Raw genomic sequence first — 22,311 nt, forward strand, 5'->3', positions numbered from 1 at the left:
GTTCCATAAGTACATATCAACCGCACGTGGTTTTTGGTTAAAACATCGCAGGAACATTAATTACTAAGAATGTTTCTCTAATAAAAGGCCTTTTCAAAAAGGTATTGGGACCTAAGGTCACGTGCACGTGACGTAAACATTTACGTAAAGGCGTATGTGTAGACATGAGCACTGAGAAGAATGTTTACGTACTATGGATATTTCTCTGTAGGCGTTATTACACTCATGCACAAATGAGAGGCAATAACGATATATTGAACCAAAACACACACGTAACTATATTTGTTTCTATGTAAGTCAAATTGACCCGTGGTTTAATTACAGTAACAAAATTGCGAAAACTGGCTTTCCAAATACGTACACCGATGCCGCGCCATAATTTTACCTCCAAGAACGGTACTTTTTGTTTTAGCGTGTTCAGGTTTATTTCGTCGTGCTCGCATTTGCTTAGTCCATGACTTCGCATTGTTCTCTTTAGTTGTTGTAGCTGGCTTAAATAAGGGCATGAAGAGGCATCTGTTTTAATTTCTTTTATTGGCGGGAACAATTTCCGCCATTGGCGTCTGTCAGCGTCGCTCATGATTCGATTGACACATTCAAGCATTTCGCTTTGTCGACAGCGTTTCCCAGGGTCAGAGACTTCAGGTAATGGTCCATGTTCTGCAGAAAAGTAACTCGCCCGAAGTGACGCAGGAGTCCGAAACGCTTGCACTCGGTCTCCAAGGCGTCGTACTCGACGTCGTAGGCTGCCAGGCCAAAGCGCACTGATGTGCAGGCGGTCTTCATTTTGCACACCTGCGCCAGTGTTAGACACCGACAGCACCTCCTTGTAGCAGTGTTACTCGTTATAAAATACTGCAATAGTTCGAGTAGTTTCACGGCGAATTTGCGGAGGGGAGGCGCACCACCCTCTACCCTGGTTCTGTCACCCACTTTAATGCCTTCGAGAGCTAGCACCCAAAACATCAAAGTGCCGTACTTAAGATAAAGATGGCTAAAAGGTGAAGCTTTCCCCTTTGCAATCTCAATGAAGTTTCATGTCCAAGATAAAAACAACAACCACCATGTTGAATTGACCCTCGTATAGACGTCCGTTTCATGACTGCAGGAACCGAGGTTAGATTCTTATTGACACGTGGCAGGGATGCGTATATTTACAAATATCTACAAGTCAAAATAGGTTGGGGAGCGTTGGGGTAACCAGCAGCGTGTCTCGAACAGCGCTGATGGCATTTTCGTCTCCAACAGCGATTGCCCTGTCACATGACTCCCTGCGGATGAGGCACCGTCTCGGTGCAGTCTAAGGAGAACCGGTTGGAGGGAGCTGTTATGGTTTGATACAGGCGACGTGGACAATGCTGTTTGGCAGAACAGTTAAGGACGACGCCCCAGGAGTGAGGGTAGGAGCAACTCCTTGAGTCACAGCTGTGACGCCACACAACACTATTTATGTACTAGTCATAATAGGCTGCCTCCGTTTTAATGTTGGGGTAACCAGCAGCGCGAGTCCGAGCAGAGCATCGTTTTATGGTCCCCTTCCACCAGCGGCACAGCGCCGATGGCTTGTTCGTCTCGAACAGGGATTGCCCCGTCACATGACCTTCGGCGGAAGTGGCACCGTCTCGGTGCTGTCTAAGAGGAACCGGGTGGATGGAGCTGATATCGTTTGAGACGGGTGACGTGGACAATGCTGGTAGGCAGGACATTACAAGACCATCCCCCAGAAGTGAGGGTAAGAGCAGCATCATGGGTCGCATCGTGACGCGGGGAAACACTTTTTTATGGCCCAGAACAGGGCTGAAGCAGTTTTTTGGAGATGCCACCACAATGTGCGCAAGACCAGAGCAGGACGAGCGACCCGGAGGAAAGTGGACCGTGCGGTGACGTTCGTCGTACCGTGTGTTTTGTGGTATTTGCTAAGAAACAAATGGGCGCGAGCCAGTTCACGAGCTTAATGGGCCCGAGCGATACCATCGCGAGCGGATTCAGAGGATCAACAGGAAGGAAGGAGCCCAAGGGTAAAGCCGGTTCACTGCCAAACAAAAGATAAAATGGGGACAAGCTGGACGTGTCAGGGCGGGATCTGTTGGACGGGAATGTGACGATGGTAATGCGAGGTCCCAATCTGGGTGGTCAGAAGACACGTACGGAGACAAAATATCGGTCAGCGTTCGGTTCAAGTGCTCGGTCAGCCAATTAGTTTGCGGGTATATATTTATATATATATATATATATATATATATATATATATATATATATATATATATATATATATATATATATATATATATATATATATATATATATATATATATATATATTGCGCCATTTTGGAGGGTGAAGTTGTGCACGGAAGGGGGTTGGGTGACGAAGAGGTCAGGCGTTGAATGAGTGAAAGGAGCGACGGGTAACGGTGCTGCTCTCCATAGATGTAAAAAAAGTCAGATATTGCGAAAACGCAAGCGGCGTCAGCAAGTGGCGTGGTCACAGCGGGGTCAACAGGGTAACGTGAGAGACTGTCGGCGTCTTTATGCAAGCGACCCGACCTATAGTAGAAAAAGCGTATATTTCTGCAGACGTAATGCCCAGCGACCAAGCCGTCCAGTAGGGTCTTTCAAGTTAGTAAGCCAGCACAGCAGATGGAGATCTGTGATGGTTATAAAAGGTATGCCGTACAAGTAGGGGCGAAATTTTGTGACGGTCCTTGCAAGGGCAATGCACTCGTGCTCTCTAATTGAATAATTTCGAACTGACTTGGGCAGCAAATGGCTGGCGTGCGGAATCACACGGTTCTGACTGGCTTGTGATTGGGCCACTACGGCGCTCATCCCATGGCCGCTTGCATCAATACGCTCTTCCGTGCGAGCGAAGCGCCGCAGTGCCCCAAAATTGGCGATGAGGTTAGATGGGAAGTCAGAGTACTGACGGCTTGGTCTTAATCAGGACCCCGCATAAACGTAGCGCCCCTATTCAAAAGGTCTGTGAGAGTAGGAGCTACGCGGGCAAAACATTTTATAAAACGGCAGAAATCGGTGCAAATCCCAGAAAATGTGCTGACATTGTTCGTCGCGCGTGCCATGGAAAAATCTGGGACGGCTCTAACTTCTTTAGGGTCAGGCTGAACTCAAGCGGAATGGACAAGGCGCACAAGAATTGCAATGCGGCGGTTGCCAAAGCGACAATTCCTTCAATTTAGTTGTAGACCAGCGCGCCGAAATATGTCAAGTATATCCGACAGGCACTCAACATGCGTCTCAGACGTTGGTGAGAGGAAGATGACGTCGTCTAGAAAACACAATCATGTGGTCCACCTAAAAACGCGCAAAATGGAGTCCATCATTTTTTCGAATGTGGCCGCAGCATTGCAGAGACCAAATGGCGTAACCCAGAATCAGTAAAACCCAGCAGGGGTCACGAATGCAGTCTTTTTGTGTTTGTTTTGGCAAGAGGACACAGGCAGCAGGGTTCGGTGTCATGGCTGACCGGAACGTAGTTCTGACCTTTATTGACACTGCAATTTACACGATGATGATTATGGGGATTCAACCGAATATACCAAACATTGGGGATTCAACAGCAGTTTTTGTCATCGACGGTGATCTGCCAGTATCCAGACATCAGGTCAATGGACAAAATATACCTGGCATCATGCAGGCAGAAAAGAGCGTCGTCAGTGCGGGGAAGCCCATAGAAATCTTTTTCCCTGATCTTGATAAATGTCTATAATACACGCAGAAACTCCACGTGCAGTCTTTTTTCTTCACTGAAACGACAGGAGATGCCCACGGACTAGAAGACTGTTGAACGATTTCCTTGTTGAGCAATATATCGACCTCTGATTTGATAAAGAGGCGTTCAGCATGAGATACGCGATGGGGCCGTCTGCACACAGAGTTTGTAACACCAGTGTTTATGAGGTGCGTCACAGCGTGAGTTGCACTCATTGGATGCGTGCCTAAATCAAAGGTGTCTTTATAGTGCGTCAATAGATATTGAAGAGCGTCGGCGTCCACTTGCGGAAGATCGGGTGCTATCATCGCCGTGATTTCATTTGCTGGGAGTAATGACTGCATGCTTGGACCCAAACAAGGCGGCATGCTCTCTAATGGGGTAGTTCCGGTATGTGCTTCCAAAGGGCAGCGTGGAAAGTGCAATTTCGTTTGGTAAGACTTGGGGGAATGAACCAAACGTGAGGAAAGGGAGACAGGTCACAGTCTGAGGCATAGTGACGTTATGTGTCAAAAGTACACCCAGAACAGTTTAGACGACGTATTCGCCGTTTGCAACAGGAGCTCGGTGATAAGGAGATGTAGCTAATAGCGCTTGGGAGCAAACGAACATGTTCTTTGTGGCAACAGCGCAACTGGGGTGCATCAGAAGTAGGAGAGAAAGAAAGCTGGAGGTGGAGGAGTGCAATGAGAGTCGATAACAGCGTCCTGTTCAGAGACGACATCAAAGCAAGAATTAGGTTCTGAGGAGAGTGTTCGGGTACGGTAAACATAGCAGCTGTTTCTTGGCCAGCGATGCGTATCCGAGAGGTGCACATTCCGACGACCAGAGTCGTGCTGTCGTCGACAACTACAGAGGAGGTGGACGGCGTAAGAACTTAGTGGAGACGGAGGCGAAGGTTCGAACTTTTTATGAATATTTGGGCACCGGTGTCAGTTAAAGCGCGCACTTCAACTTCATCGACAAGGAGGTCAAGTAAATTGTGCGTTGTCGGCAGTCAGTAGACGATTTACGGGCCGGGTCGTTGATGCAACGCCACCTCCTTAAGCTGCATGAGTTTTCCGAGGGGGTCGAGAGGAGTCAGCCATAGGATGTGGCTGCGGTTATTGGGAGTGGTGGCGTTGGGGCGACGGTGATCGGTTGAATCTGGGGTTAGGACTGCTAGAGTTGGTCTGGTTGAGGTCAGTACGGGAAGAGAAGCGGTTCTGCTGGTCATTCGGGTAGTCAAAGGGTGATCGAGGCCTCTAGTTGGCGTACTTGTTGTGGAAGTACGAGATCCAGAGGATTCGACAGTACCGGGCAATGTGGCGAACTCCAGAGAAATTCAGACAAATTGGTTTATTGTGCAAACTATGCCACTCAGCGGGGTTCCTTCGGGGTAGTATGCAGGAGGATGGTCGTTCTCGGGAACGGGTGACCTTTACTCTTCTCGGAACGGAGAGCCAATCACGCTCACAGTGTGAAAGCCCATGTGTTCTGTTTCATCGCGAACAATGGTTTCGATGACGGAAACAATGTGGAGGTCATTCCGATCGGGTGCGTATCGCACCGCAGTAGTTGGGGCCATAGCTAGAAATTCTCGGCGCCCGATTTCCGTTATGTCTGTGAAGACTGCACGGATTCTGTAGGGGTGGAAGATGGGCTAGTGGACTTCCATTTTCACACGAAGATGTCTCAGCTGTGTGCGCAAGTCTTGCAAAGTTGTGGGCTTTACGGCATCCTTTGGCCTCTTCGAATCGCGGACATTCCTGAATGATGGAGTCCACACTGGCAATGTCTTTGCAAACAAGTAGGTGCAATACGCCATCCGCATACCCTTCAGAAAGTGGCCCACTTTATCGGACTCCACCATGGTGCTGTAAGCCTTCTAGCAACGAGCCAAGACGTCCTGGATATACGCGACGTAGGATTCGGTCGATGTCTGGGCGCACGATGCGACCTCCTTGCGGGCAGCAAGCTGGCGACCAATGTGCATGCCGAACAGTTCCACAGCTTCGCTTTAAACACCTCCCAGCTTGTCAACTCGGTTTAGCGCGTATCGAACTTGTGCGCGGGACTTTTCTCTTTCAGGTGGAAGATCACATTCGCCTGCATAATGGTTGGGTTCCAACTGTTGTGAGCGCTGACAGGTTCGAAGAGACTCAGCCAGTCGTGAACATCAATGTCCTCTGTCGCGGTGAACATGCCAAGCTCCAAGGGAAATACACGATGACGAGGGGTGTCGGCGACGCGGTCGCTCCATCTGAAGGCATGGTTACACAAGGAACGCAGCATTCACTCGGAAGCTCCGTGGCGGGTGGAGTGCGCCCAAGGGAGAGGCACGGGATGAGGTGTTGACACAAACTCCGAAACCTTCACCGAGGATGTTACGTGGCAAATATACGTATATTTACAGCTATTCACAAGTCAAAATAAGCTGGGAAGCATTGGGGTAACCAGCAGCGTGGGTCTTAGCAAAGTGTCATCGTTTTCGTCCTCATCAACCAGCGGCGGAGCGCCGATCGCATGTTTGTCTCGAACAGGGATTGCCCCATCACACTATCACAAAAATCTTTTTTTCTTGTGACACTTGATCTTTGTTTTTGGAAATCCATCCTTCCTCCCATTCTGTAAAGTTGCCTTTTCTGCAGTGCACTTTCCGGTATGGTCGGCATCTGTGAGGCAACGAAATCGTTGCTTTATTCAGCTTGTTTTCGTCTGGCAAGGTTGACCAGAATGAACAGTTGAGCAATTACAAACTGAACTTTGCGCCACAGCCGCCCTTGCTCTCTTTGTTCTGCTGGCGCAATCCTTTCAGGAAAATGCTTTACGTGACTCAGAAGGAAACCAAGCGGGTCTCCGCTGGTTCGACTGTACATGTGAAATAAAAAGAAGACGGGGCACGGGTTTATCATTTTAGGGGATTTCTCCACCTTGTGTCTTGCCAGCAACCTCGAAGTGACATTTCAAGAATGTTCTTCGAAAATAAAATCCGGCTCCATACACTCAATTTATGCTGCAGCCGCATAAAATAAAAATTATTCTAATTTCGCGAAGCCTGGCTCCGTTTACTTTTGTCGCACCTGTATGTACAGGACGCGCAGGTGTTTGGAACAACCGTTCTTGTGTCCGCACATCGGCCACCGCGACTGGGCGCCCTTCTTTGGATTCACTGTCTTTCCCTTAGCTGCGCGTGATCGTTCCCCACTGCGCCATGCATTCAACGCTTATAAAGCTGTCGACACACCCGCTCTGTACGTAAAGTTCTACATATTTGTTTCGCTGTTCCAAGGGCTACGACCCCCAAGCGACAAGCTTACATGGTACCGTGGGAGGTACGAGCAGTGGCCGGGTTTATCTTGTATGAAGGTAAAATAAACCAACGAGGAATTGCGCAATGTTGCCCCCCGGAGACTACGGTGAAGATGCGAGACGGCGCCCCTTGTCTCGGGCAGCGTACCCAACGGCGCAACCGGCCACAAAGTAGCATTACAACCCCCCCACACGTAGAATAATGGGACGAGCCAACGAAAACTGCCTTTTCTAACAATAAAAACCTAAAGAATTAATTTTGCGGAATCAGGTTTGAATCGAAAAAGCTCGGTTTCTGCACCGAAAGGATTACGGGAATGGAGGGGGTGTTGCACTTGAGCACCGCGTGCTGCAGACACCGCACACGTAGGTCTTGCAATATAGGCACTGCCAATGGCTCCCTGCAAAGTAATATATTTTTAAAGCCCTCTTTGAACCTTTCTTCTGGCAGTCGCGTCCTTAAATTCTATTTAGTCTTGTTGTATCTTGTAATACTTCCATATGGCGATTGTCCAGCTTGGTCGACAGTAACATCTAACTCCCCTGTCTGGAAATAAGATGGTGTAAACACGAAACCTTATCCGCTACTTATTGAAAGGCCCGAATCTGATCCGTCCAAGTCAAAGATAACGACAACGCTGAGCTACCCGAATAAGATGTTATAATTTTGTACCTATTCATTAGTGGCTGGATAATCTTAACGTGCTTGTTTGATTACTTCATCATTGTTGTCGATTTGGAGTGGCTGATTGGATTGTCGACTTCGCATTTGGTGCGGGGATAGCTTCTCGTGTCATTATCATCACCACCATCAGCTTTATCGTGTGCCCTTTGCAGAAATGCATTGTGTAAAGCTGCTTTTCCTGCAGTGTGTAAATTTTGAGAGAGAGAGAGAGAGAAAAAAACTTTAATTAATCCAGAAAATGCTTGAGAGGCGTCCTCATTCCAGGATGCCTTGAGCTCGGGCCGCGTCGACAGCACTTTCGATCAGGCGCAGCTGATCTTCGAGGTCGGAGCTGGCCAGGGCTCTCTCCCAAAGCTCTGTGGAAAGGTGGATGTTGGAGAGAGAGGTCTAGGGTGGACTTGTCGCAGCCGCCCACTATGTGTCTGAGAGTCCCAGGCTCTCCACAGAAGCGGCAAAGGGGAGAAACGTGTGTCCGGTCAAAGAGGTGTAGTCTTGTCGGATGCGGGAAGGTGTTGACCTGCAGGGCACGCAGTAACCTTTCCTGATCCCTCGGTAGCGATTTGTGTGCTGCAGAGTAGGTTTTACGTGACAGCCTATAGTGTTGCGTGATTCCCTGGTAGGTGACAAGAGGCGGCATGCGCTCGGGCTCGGCTTCGGCTTCACCAACGCTGGCTCGGCGGGTCAAATCTCGAGCCACGAGGATGGCGATCTCGTTGCCGGTGATTCCGCTATGAGCTGGTGCCCATACAATCCTCACTGGTCTCGTTGGTAGTCTCTGATTGAGTAGTCGAAGTGTTGTGACGTGCAATCGACCGTTGGAAAAGTTGCGGCATGCCTGCTGAGAGTCCGAGATTATAACTTTGGCGTCGCTTTGGCTAAGCGCAAGCGCTATCGCCGCTTCCTCGGCTTGGAGAGGGTTGTGTCCGGGAATTGAGATGCTGCATCTGTGCTGCTTATTTAATACGACGGTGGCTGCCATGGCTTCTCTTCTGGGGTAACAGGCTGCGTCTGTGTAGGCGGTAGATAGTGCATCTCCGTATAACCTAAATATTGCCCGGGCTCGGGCTTCTCTGCGATCCTCGTGATGCACAGGGTGCATATTGCGTGGTAAGACGGGCCCTATAATGTGTTTTCTAATGGAGTGGGGTACGTTTCCAGTAAGGAGAGGTGGGTGGCTGAGTGGGGCCGACAGCGCCAGGCGTGAGAGGATGAACCTCCCCGTTTCGGTTGCTCCTAACCTCAATCTTTGGCTAGACAGGTGCGCCTCTATTAACTCCTCGGCCGAGTTGTGGGTGCCAAGTCGGAGTAGTCGTTCGGTTGAGGTGCTTGACGGGAGACCCATGGCTTGCTTGTACGCTTTCCTTATAAGGATGTTTATTTTCTCGAGCTCTGTGGCTTTAAGCAGGGCGTAAGGTATAGCGTATGTAATCCTAGATACGACGAAGGCCTGGACAAGACGAATCGTGTCCGCTTCCCCCATACCCCTGGTTTTGGTCGTGACTCGTCGTATCATATGAGTAACCTGGTCTGTTGTGGTTTTAAGCTTTTTGATGAGAAGGGTGTTGGAGCGGTCCGCCTGGAATATCATGCCCAGGATCTTCACGCTTGGAGATGGCGCAATGATATGGCCCTCTAGGCGTAGGGTGATAGTGGGAGAACTTGGAGGGTGTGTTTTGCGCGGTGAAACCAGGAGTAGCTCTACCGCCCTAAATGAGACATTGAAAGCTTCGCTGAAAATGCACACAGAAAAACCTCGCGAATTTCGAGATTTTAATTCGTCCCTTGCAACTTTGATGGTGGTGACGACGTCGTCACTCCTACATATTTCCATAATATACACAGGTTATATAAATAAATTAACATTTTCTTATTTCCGTGCAATTTACGGATGCGTTGAAAGGCTCTCTCGCTTTTCTGTGCGCGTGTATATTTATTCACAGCCTCTCTTGATAGAAAACCCCCTGGATAATACTGTGCTAACACAACGACATGACTTGACAAAAAACAAAAATGCGTTTTTCTGCATTGATATTCGCGAATAACGTAACAAAAATGTTTCGAAGACAAAACCAATCGATCACACACAATGAAAAATACAACAAGCCAGAATGTTCTAGGTTATTTAAAAGAGCTAAGGACCACAATGTTAGAGAATAAATCAGCATTGCCTGCTTCAATTCTATCGAACCCACCGACACTTGAAGAGCCTGCCATTGATGCCCCGGAATGATGTCCATATTCACACGCAACCTGATTACATTCACGGGATTGGCCATGAATGGCACGGAAAAGAATTCCCAAGAAAGATATATGCAGAAGGAATTCTGCATCAGTCAGATGTGGCACACGCCGGCGCTGAGAAATTTTTATGGATGCACAAAGCGCAAGTGTCGTCTTCAATGACGGTCAGCATGTTCGCGGAGCTAAGCTGGCTCGCTAGCTTGATGGGAAACAAATGTCATTTCCTAATTTCGTGCAGGCAGCGTCATTCAGAAAGAGAGATCCGCTCCCATTTTAACAGCGGAACTGTTGTTGGTCGGGACTGTTTGTAAGTCTTCTGTAGGTCGTGCGTCCCGCAGGCGACCTCGAAGAAAGCGGTTCCCAGACCCACTGATTAAGTGTGCAGTAATCTTTCAGAGGCGGATTCCTATCTTTCCAGTTAGGGGAGAGAGAGGGGAGGGAACATCCCTCCTATGGTGTTTAGGTCCCGCCGCAGTTTAGGCGATGGCGTTGCCGTTCTATGGCGAGCGGCTGTTGTCGTTCGAGTGGACACATAACAACCACATCTCCCCTTTTGCACCAGATTTGACACTGGCTAAAGCTGGGCTTCATTTTTTGCGTGCTAGTCTGTTGTCGACGCAAGTATGCGCAGCCGGTAAAACGGAGATTCGAAACAGTTTTAAATGTGGGGACTCAAGACAATCGACGACGACCACAATGACGACGAACAGAATCAGGTGAAGGAAATCATAATTTTTGTAATCTAATAGAGACGTTTCACTCGATTCCCTTTTTGTGGTACTCATTACTTTACACTCCAAGTTCTCGCCTTGTGTTCGCGCATCATGTCATTCTAAAAACCGGAATGCGTCTAATATGCCCTCCCAATATGATTCCAGAGCTCGGTCTGGATTTTGGTGTTTCTAACTGAATCTTTAATCAAACACTATACAGATTAAAAAAAACTTTCTATCAACTACAAACATCCTAATAATTATGGCTTATATTTGTTTAAGGGAGAGCAGCCGTACCCTTTGCTTGGTACCTAAAATGCACTCGCGAGTACGACTTCATGCCCGCTACAACCAACGTTGTCAAGGAAATTCTGTGGACAAAATCATTCATACTCCACCTTGCCTGAACAGCAAAACTCTGATGACAGTAATCTGCCAGTAACAAGTTGCAAGAAGAAACAAGGCGAATGGGGAGAGAGTTGGACTCCGTAGGCAGGGGAGAGGTGTTCTGCCTAAATGATTGAGCCGTATCAAGACTCGTGCGTTCGACCTCTGCAGCCAGCTTTGTTTCTTATGATGGAAATAAAAAAAAGCTGATTGGTATTTAGAATCTCGCGATACGATGGTTCATCAGCTCACTTAGCGCCCCACGTGACACTAACCTCGCAGACCTGTTTGAATACAAGTAACTTACCGACAGAAATCGACCTTCGTAAGTATTGTAACCTCCATACCTTGCCTATCCCCCCAAAGCATCCTTATCAAATAGACAATGTAAGCATGCTGAGTTAAAAGCGTAACAACACGGCGATTTCGAAGAAGCGTAGCGCTCTCACCTTGTTCCGCATGGTCTCTCCGTTGTCGAAAGTTAGCGTTCGTTTCATAGCGGTGTCGTACGTAGACAAGAGATCTGATGCCTGCTGTTTTCGAAAATTGTCGTACATCTTGGTGCCTGGTGTGCATGGCACCTGCAATAGTGGAAAGATAAGCAAGGACGGAAAACCAAAGCCTGCCTGAGTGCGGAAAAATGAAACTAACTGTTGGTACAGCTCTCCACAGAATACACGAATGTCTTTTGCTCTTGTAATTATCGGTTATCTAAATTTTCGAAATCTTTAAAGGAACTATGAATAAAAATACGCCTCCGATCACTTTGAAAGAACGTGTCTTTGACATTTAAACCAGCTTCATTCAAAACACGAAAGACCTACTTTTAACCCTAAAAAACAAAGCTTTTCAAAAAACTTCCAGACTTCGCGCTGCAGTAATGTTTTACCGGCAGGAATACCACTATATGGGAAACCAAAAAACATCAAATGGTAATTGCACGTTATAAGTGAGCTAGAACGATCAAAATCTAACTATATATGCTAATGCAGAACTAACAAGAAGCGTTGACCCTTTTTTGACGATCTTGGTTTGGAGGCCGAAAAGAGCCATGTGGCCGCACAAGTGAAGTTTCAGGGGAACGTCGCTACATGCTATTGCGGCACCGCGAATAACGCGAGTTCAGTGAAATATTTTTCTGTATGTGTATATCAGCATAAAACTATATGAAATGTGTCTTGCAAAATGGTTGCAAGCACACAGCGCTAAACAACCAATTTTTTCACTTGACAGTTTTGATATCGTGGGTATCTAGCAGCCACCTCACCTCTCCCGGGCTGACGTAGTACTGCCCGTCAGAGTCCTGGCAGGGGCAGAAGAGCTTGTAGGCGCGGTCAGTCGCTAAGGCCTGGTCTCCCTGGCGAGGCTTGTACAGGCGGCCGCTCAGCGAGAACGAGATGGCCAGGGGAACTTGGATGCCAGCCCTGGTCACCTCCGAAAGCAGGTCGCAGCTCTAGCTCGTCATGCGGGGGTGATTGATTATATAATTATGCGCAGTTCCACCAGGTTTGAAGTCCACCGAAACATATGCGATTTGCGTTATCTTTGCAAAGATTTCGTGTAACGTTGGTTCCGTTCTTGTTTTTAACTTCTATATTTATATTTCAGGTAGTTCCTGTAAAGCAAAAGTTAGTCGTTTTCTGTAACCCTATTTCCTCTGTAGATAGCTATGTATGGACACCACACCGGAATTTTGAAACTTTTACACTGCCAACTTGTACTTATGCTAAGTACACGAAACTCGTGGTTATAGTACAGTAGTATCAGTGGCTTTCTTTATATGTAATATTTCTGGATACTTTCGATACAACAATAGTTCGAACCGTTTTCTGTTAACTTGCTCATTTGGAAGATGGCCACGTGCACTACGCATCCGGCAATGCGGTAAACCCTGCTGATCAACCCTAAGCTTACTCCAATCTCTTTACGTTTCCTTTACATCTGAAGACGAATGCTTTCCTGGGGAGACAATTTTCAGGGACAATATAAGCCTTTTCCATCAAACTATGAAGGCCTCTAGGGCCCTTTCGATATTCATATTAATTTTTTATTACTGAAAGCGGGTTTTTGCATGGCGGTGAAACCTGCTCCAGGGAGAGCGTGACACGATACCAGCCGAGACTGTCGCCAAGCTTATCCCTACAACACCCCTGCTGTTGAAGCCCAATGCACGAACTACGAACTGCAATGCGGACATAACCTCCCACACCACATCAAATGTACCGCACTACAAAGGCTATGCATTGGGCTCGAATGACAAGTTTTGGGTTTCCCCCAAACAGTTTCATTTCGATGCTTGTCACACGAAATGCCGTAAATGCCAAAATGCCTTAAATCCTTCACAAAAATATTATCATCTTTTTCTGCTAGAACCTTGCACATTTTACACTGGGCGCTTTTTGGGGAAATAAAAACAGAATGCCAGTTTTATTCCCTATCAATACTGTTTTTTTTCTTATTAGGCCGACAACTGATTTGTCCCAACAACAACGGTTGAAATTTTGTTGCAAACTTCAAAAACATTCTAGTAAATGAAAAAAGACAGCTGAAGGAGTGGATACAAGGCTGTACATGTCTGGCGCCTTCTTCGTGCCGTCACAAAATAGTGTTTTCGCGACAGGTCTCCGCCGTACAATGCCACCGCCAGAGACTATCCCTGGGAGATTGTAACCTGGCTTACAGCCAAGTTCAATTGTATCACTTCAATGCTAACTGGCAGTTTAACACCGACAACTAAGCGTTCAGTGTTTCCGTCACATCTTGCTGTTGACATCTTATATCGCGAAATTTTAGAGTTCTTTATATTTCTTGCGTTATTTAGTAATGGAATACAGTTATTTGACATGTAAACAGGTCGCATTTTGTCTTTATGGCACATTTTGGGCAGACACAGTTGGTTGTGGTTTCATGTTGCGTCTATATTTGGTCTTCATGAAGTTTGTAGAGCTTCCGCAAGGAACGCGGAATTTAGCCAACCAATTTGGTGAATCCATTCGTTTGCCCGCCATTACTGAAAGTGTAGGTGAAGCTGTAAATTTGCTTGGCACGAACCTTTGACATTGAGCTTTGACATCTCTTCGTCACCGCTAGTGCTTCAACACTGTTAAATTTTTGAAAATTCTGAAATGCATTTGGCTATAAATCTGAATTAAACTGTAAATCCGCTTTAGCTGATATTTTTCTTCGGGCGTCTCTTCTGAATTACACCAATTAGAAAACATGTAAAGTAATATTTTGGTAAATTAAACGTGCTCTAACGATCACCAATTACTGTTTTTCTTAACATCGTAGAATGGAGCCACCATGACAATCCTTTCCACGTGGTGGCTTCGAATAGCAACAGCAGTATTTCTTCTTTACATGCCCCCAAACAGATAAGGTGTTTGGCAGAGAATTGCGAGGAAAGGTGCAAGACCGTAAACTGCCCGAAGTGATGACAACCATCGTCAAAAACGTCAGCATGCACCTGAAAATGGCGCAAGTTTATGTCAGAATAAATTTCCCAAGTCGCAGAAACATGTTTTTGTGAATAACATCAACAAAACAATCTCAAATAAAGCTACGGCAAGAAGGCCGGGTCCTGTCTTCAGTAAGAGGAGATCCCTCTTGTTGGTTGCAAACAACGCCTTTATATACCGTAAATATTTCAGTTTGTCAAGGTGTAGTTTCAGTACTGATTTTTGTCACTATACTTGTGTAACAACGTATTCAAGCTTTATATATTAGCCGGTAATAGGTGTCGAGCGTTTAGCCGTCAAGTCATCTCGTCAACAATTCACGAGGCCTATGTAGAATGTGGACAAAGCCTTAATGACTCTGAGGAAATCTTCCCTGTGCACCAGCCTGGTAAAAATGACCAAATGAAATTGTCGGTATGCTGGGCAGACACGCATAGTGATTGAACCCCATCCGTCTACAAGTTTATTTCTCCGCGTACTCACCCCTCCTCGAACTGGAGGCATTAAATCTCTGCCTTCTAAACTGATTGATTTTATTCATTCATTCATTCATTCATTCATTCATTCATTCATTCATTCATTCATTCATTCATTCATTCATTCATTCATTCAATAAATCATATTTAGTGAAATTCGGATCCGATATTGGCGAGCACCACGCGGCATTTGAGACGTTGGTGGGAAATAATCATAACTCTTTCGCTCCCGTGTCTTATAGTCTCGATTCGCTGAATGAGCCATTCCCTCTTCCCAAATATTGTCTTGCTCTTAAAATTCAACTCTTTAGTTAATTGAACGAGAAGCGAAAAATGTAGCACTTTTATTTCTCACCAGTGTGCGTCCGTAGCTGACCTCGGACGGCTGAACGTACCGAGGGATCGAGCTCGAGTGCCACGTAGGTGGGAGGATGCGGCAGTCGGCGCGTGCCCTGTCGTCGTATGAGCCGTGGGTGACGGAAATGAACAGGGAAGGTATGAAGCGGTTCCTGCATTAGAATGGCTGACCGTAAGAGGAATAAACACGCGTGAAAGATCCGGGACAGATCTCGCGTGAATAATGCGTTCATAGCGCGTAAGGATAGCGAATTAAGCAGGACGACCTAACTCGACCCCGGAATCGACTGGGTGTACTGCGGCAACAGCCTCAGGGCAAATGACACATACATTGCGCATAATGCAGTAAATATGAGGCTCCACTAAATACTAGTATACACCATTTTGGGGAGTAAGCCATCGGAAACAGCGTAGCGGCTTTCGTTTTCTATCTCATGTTGTTAGCCTGTTCTGGGGAAGTTTATGAGCTAAGCACGCGCACCTAAACTGAACAAACGGAATTTACCATTCCTTCCTCAAAAACATTTGAGAGAAGCAAGGAAGAAAAGTTTGTAAAAACCTCTCAGAAAGTGTGTCTAAACACGCGTCAAACGATCGCCAAGGCCCGAATCGCAAGCAAAGGAGGAGCCCATGCGACGACTTTTGGAGCGCTAAGTGACGCACCTACAAACGATATAAAGGTATACCGAAACGCGGTTTATGAGTTCATCACCATTATCATCAGCATAATCAGGTCCACTGCAGGACAAACACCTCTCCCATTGATCTCCAACCGCTCCAGTCCTGCGCTGCCGAGTCCACAATTTGCCCCGAATTTCACGTCATCCCTCTATTGGATTAATAGCCTTCCCATTCTTCCATACTCGCCTCTTGGTATCCACTCTGTTACCCTAATTATCAACCGGTTGTCGGTTCGTCTCACCACGTATAGAGCCCAAGCATAACCGTTTTCTTAATTTGAACTATGATATCTTCTACTCTAGTTTGTCCTCTGATCTAGACAGCTCGTTTCCTGTCCCTGACCGTAACTCCTTACCTTATTTATTCTATGGCCTGTTCAGGTGACCTAAGTTTGATTTCTAATTGTTTAAAAAGCCGCCAAGTTTCAGCTGCTTATATCATAACCGGCAGTATGCTCTGACAGTAGATGTTTCTTTTGTGTAACAGGGGTAGCTGAGTTTTGTAATTTTGGGAGTGCTTGCCGAGTGCTTCCAACCCATACGTATTCTGTACCGGATACCTCCCTCGTGCATGGGGTCAGTACTATCTGCCCATTGTAGTTATATTCTGTTACTTCTTTTAGAATTTCGCTTCCTAAGCTAATGAGTGCATTTTCGGTAGGCTCATTCCCCATTACTTCAGATTTATTCGTACATAATTTTACCCCAACGCCATGCTTTCTGACTTTTGATACCCAAGCCTCTCGGAGATACCATCTCGCCAATACATATTACAGCATATTACATATTACGGAGTATTTCGAAAGCTTGACTGGGAAAGCATGGGATTAAGGTTACACGACAAATACTCGAACCACTGGAGGTGTTTGGTATGCTTATATGCTTATACCCCATTACTTCACATTTAATCATACCTAATTTTACCCCAACGCCATGCTTTCTGACTGCTGATTCCCAAGCATTGCTTGCAGGTGTTCTGCGATCTCACTCGGCTACAATAGGTCGTCCGCAAACCTGTAGTCGTTCAAGTAATCGTCGTTTAACCTTGATCCTATGTTTCCCTGTGAAGCTTTCTAAATACCCCCCAAAGCTGTAAAACGTTTTGGCGAGATGGTATCTCCCTTTGTTACTCCCTTTCGGATCGCGAATTCTTCACTTTGCTTGTGAATGGTTATCCTGCCCGTGCAGTCCTCTTTATGACTTCTACAAGTCTTATGTAGGTAACCTCGATTCGCTGGCCTTTCAGTGCTCCTAGCGCGGCTGCCCTAAGTACGGAATAAAACTCGTCTTCTTACGCTCTGAATATCATGTGGAGGAGTTTAGTGTACCCTGCGGATTTTTATCCTTTGATTGATGACATGGATGTGAATTATGGTTGAGTACAGTTTCCTTTACGCTTCCTGCTCGCTGGGTTGTTGGGAATCCAGTCCTTCACCAATACGGTTAACATTACCCTCGGTGAAAAGCTTGTACACCACTGGGAGTCATCTGATGGGTGTGTAATTCTTGAGGTTCGTGGAATCTTTCTTGGTATGAATCAGAATATTGACGGAGACTTTCCAGGGGAAGGGCAGCTTTTGAGTCTTCGCGCATTCAGAAAATAGTACAGCAAGCTTTCACAGTACAATATCTTTTCGCGCATTCAAAAGTTTCCCGTTTATGCAATCCTACGATGTGGCCCTGAATGACTCTACCTGGCGTTTCTTAGTTTTTAAGTGTTCCTCCTTTATCTTTTGAGATTAAGCATTAGCTTGCATCTATCAACGATACCGTGATCGCGCCTACGAATCTTACTTAGCACCTCTACCTCTCGCACAACACCTTGGTTGTTACCTAAAAAGAAGTCAATATTGTTTTTTGTTTTGCCATCGGACTTTTCTGTGTTCATGTCCTATTTTATCGTTTTAAAGAAAGTTTTCGTCCAACTCAGCCTATATCTTTCTGCAAATGCCACCAGAGTATCTGCTCGGCTGTTGGGATCGTCTGTACCAAAGTTTCCCAATAACGTTTCTGCCACTTGCTTCTTACCGACGTTTCAATTATTCTACCAACACAATGAGGACTGTGTAATTGCCTTCTTCATTGCTGATTTGACAGCCTCGTAGAAGCTATATACGGCTTCATCATCGTAAGCTGCTGGTTGTTGGTGCATCGACCCGTACTATCTTTAACCTTTATCGCTAGTTTTACTGCATCACAACAGCTGCGACTCTCTCGCTAATGCTAAAAAACAAACCCACCTTTCCTGCAATTTCTCTGTGGAATATAAATCCCACCTACTGTTCTTCTTTGTCTTGGGGTCCTCTGTAGCACAGAATATGCCAGCTAGTGATATCCATGAGGCCTTATCTTGTCCACCTAACTTCGCTTTACCTATAATATCCCACTTAATGTCCGAGAGATCCTCTGGTAGTACAGCTAAGCCTCCCTCGCTAGACAGGGTGCGTGTGTTGCACGTTGCCACGGCCAAATTAAAATTTCGGCCTGTCGGACCCCAGAGATTTTCAGCAACCTCTGTTGTACCTCTGTTCTGACCACCCGCGTGGACAGGTGCTCTACAGCTGGTGGCGACTGCAATCACTGCAGTACACAACTGCATCAATGAACCTCGAATGTTTTGGACATAGCGAGGCGTTTCCGGCCCACCAGAAAACTGACCACATTGTTAGCAGGCCATGAATAATTTTGGCACTATTTTACTGCCTGAAATTACAGAACAATTGCGAATGGTTTTGTGTACATAGTACCTCATCTGTGGTTCATTACTTACTAGAATGCATTAAGACAAGTCCCTACATCCAAAAACTACGGCGGCTCACAAAGCATGCCCTTGAACCATTACACCTGATATCAATACTTGATGACAACGCTGCAATTAAAATTCATGCAGATGTTCTGGACATGGCTAGCTCTGTACCTGAAGTCTGAGTGTCTTACCTGTTTTTGTGGATGTCAACTTCATCAGGAGAAGTGATACGCATTCATGTGACTGGTGTAGTGCTGTGGTGTGCAATGTAATACAGAAGAGCGGTGGTGGTGACTTTGTCACAGACCTCATAGGCCTTATTATTCGCCTCTACGTCATCTGAGGGCTGTTTGGTGAATGAAAAACTATATTTTTAGAACACAGTGATGCAGACACAGCAGTGCAGTGAAGTTTATTTAAATTGAGTGACGGTACAACGTGAAACACGGTGCAAAGTTTATGCGCGATAGTGTGTACTTTCCGACCAGAAGGGTCCCGTCCACTCCTCGTCCTGTGTTTCTTTTTATTTAGCGCTTGTTTTTTTTTGTCTAACGTTTCTGACCAAGTACGGTTTTTTTCTAAAAATGAGGCTCTGTGTCACTTCCAGCTGGTTTACGTCTGGCTGATTCGTTTTAGTGTGAATATTGCGCCCGTGGACCTGCATACGGTGAGAAAAGGGTCCTTGATGCACAGAGTGCTTTCGCATAATTCCAGAACTTTCTGTAATGGCATTGTTATTATACTGTTTTTCATGCATTTTAGTGGGCTCTAATTTCGTAACGCCCTTCAGCTTTTTTCGCATCTTCACTTTCATATTGTTAGATTTGAAAATTATCTCTGATGTATGCGATTCTTTTAGTGTGGATTTAGAATGTAGAGCCCTTGAAAGTGGCGTGTATTTTTTTAATATACATAGACTCGGCGTTTTCTCTAAACTGCTTTCGGCCTTGTGCTTATTTTATTTATTTTGGATTGGTTTACACCTGTGCTAGCTTTCTTGGTGTGCGCTTTGTCCTCGATATTTATTTATTTATAGTCTACATTTGAGGACATGAATTAATGGGCTTAATGGGGATGGAGGGACGAGATTTGAGTAGGTTAGTCATGGGACGTGGCAGCCAGCTACTACACCAGGGTGGGCAGATACTTCCTTGGCAAAGTAGTGCTGTGGATGTCAGTAAGAGCCGGGGTGGTAGAACATCAGCTGCAGAGAGCCATGGATGCGGTGCGGTACAAGCTCGAAGGTGTTTGCCTGAAGCTGTCGGCTGCAAAGACAGAGGCCATGCTGGTATACCTGAGCACAGCCGCCTGCGGATGACCAAAGAACCTCAAATAGGTTCCGCTACCTAGGTCTCATCCTGGACCACAGGGTGGACTTCCACCAGGCCTCTCAAGGCGCTCCGTACCAGGGCACAGCTGGCCACCTCGCCCGTGCGGAAGATGGTCGCCCGAGACAAAGGCTGCTCTCCAAGCACACAGCCCTGCGGCTCTACAGCACTCGGCCGTGGGGCTACTGATGTACGCGCTGCCACTGGTCATCCTGCGGAGACCCAACTGGTGGCAGCTGGAGGACGACCATCGAAAGGGTGCCCGCGCCTGCCTGGGCCTGCCCCGAAACTCGCAGTGCGACAGGACGCTGGCTGAGGTAGGGGTGTGGAGGCTCAAGATGACGGCCGAGAAGCGGGACCTGGTTGACATCAACCGGCTGCGCCGAGCCTAGGGGGCGGCCCCTTGCTGCAGCGGCAACGCATCCACTGGCACTCGCGCATGGGGCGCATGCTGGCCCTGTACAAGCAGGTGGTGGCCACAATAGACGTGGGGCTCTACAGCCACCCTCCGGACCTGGCGGCAAAGCTGCACCTGGATATTCCGGACCTATGCAGCAAGCGGCGCGCGCCCCACTGCGGGCTGCTGCAGCTGCGCCGGGCAGTCGTCTGAAAAAACGTGGAGGGCGACACCCTGGCCTACTCGGATAGGCATGTGCGACAGCGGCAGGGCTCGGCTACAGCGGCCGCCGTGCTGGGGGAGGTCACCCTGCAGGCCTGGCTGCACTACGCCGCATCCTCGGCTACGGCAGAGCTTGTCGGGCTCAAGCTGGGCCTGGACCTGCTTCTGGAGCTGGAGCCCCCACCCGAACGCTTCGCCCTGCTGTTCGACTCCCAGGTGGCTCTGCTGCGCATCCGGGAGGGCGTCCCGCACTCTACTCTTGTTCGGGGCGTGTGCGAGAAGGTGGAGCGGCTGGCATACAGGGGCGCCCGGCTACGGCTGCAGTGGGTGCCCGGCCACAACGGCCTCGAAGGCAACGAGCGGGCGGACGAGCTGGCCGCTGAGGCTCACGAGCTGACCCCCTCGGCCACGGATGCCCAGGCAGCGGCCGGCGACACCCGCCTGCTTATACAGCGGCATATGCGTGCGCAGCAGCCAGACCCACGGTTGGCCGCAGTAGATGCCCCAACACCTGTGCGGGCTGCGCGGCCGAACGGTTCGCACGGCCTCCGCGTGGGGACGGCTGTACGAAAGCACCGCCTGGGACTGGCCGACAGCCCTGCCTGCCAGCACTGCCGCGCACCTGCCCAGTCCCTGCCGCCCCTGCTCTTCGAGTGCCCAGAGTATGCGGTAGGGAAGTCAGAATTGCTGGCTGCCCTGGGAGAAAGGGCTCGGCCGCCGGGCAACACCAGGGAACGGGACAGCGTCCAGGAGGCGCAGGGTGGCTACCTGGATGCCTCAGGGCTCCGCCTGGCACTTCCCTTCCTGGCCCAGTAACGGTGTGCACTTAGTCTCTTTTTCCTGGATCAAACTTTGTGTGTGCATGCGTGCGTGCGTGAATGCGTGCGTGTGCGTGTGTGTGTGCACGTGTGCGCATGTGTGCGTGTGTGCGAGTGTGCACGTGCGTGCGTGCGTGCGCATGTGCGTGTGCGTAGGTGCGTGCGTGCGTGTGTGTGTGTGCGCGTGTGTTTGCGTACGTGCGTGCGTGTGTGCATGTGTTTGTGTGTTAATTTGTTAATAGGCCCCTCTCTGCCTTGTCTTCTGTAAATATGCTACCTCTATCCCCTACCTCTCCTAAATATAAATCTGTCATCTTCTGGCACAACCCCATCGCCAGCAGGCGTTTCGGGGTCCACCTTTAGGTGTGGACACCGCTGGTAGACTTTCGTTCCCTTTTCTTTTACAATAGGTTTATTCATTCATTCATGTAGCCTCTTAGGTATCTGGGACGACGGTTACTTCCGGAGCCGGCGCACCCCATACCTGCATGTCAAGTTTGGGCTCGGAGAGCTAGGCAAAAAGAGAGAGAGAGAGTGAGAGACGTGTTCCACGGACGACGTTGCCGTGCACGCCTATCGTGATTCTGACCCATGATTTGGTGGTTTTTCTTTTTATGCGTGGTTCTGAAGGACTTAACTGAGAGGCTGGCTTACAGATGAGATGTTCAGTGACACCTGGCCATTGGACAATTAAGCCACTGCCATGCGAACTGCATAACTGCGAAAAATGGCTAGTTACTCCAGCACCACAAAGAGACCGCCAAAGGCTTATTAGTATCGTTC

The sequence above is a fragment of the Haemaphysalis longicornis genome, unplaced genomic scaffold (genome assembly GCF_048455015.1).
Source record: "Haemaphysalis longicornis isolate Haplotype H1 unplaced genomic scaffold, Haemaphysalis longicornis Haplotype H1 scaffold_5, whole genome shotgun sequence".
NCBI lineage: Eukaryota > Metazoa > Arthropoda > Arachnida > Ixodida > Ixodidae > Haemaphysalis > Haemaphysalis longicornis.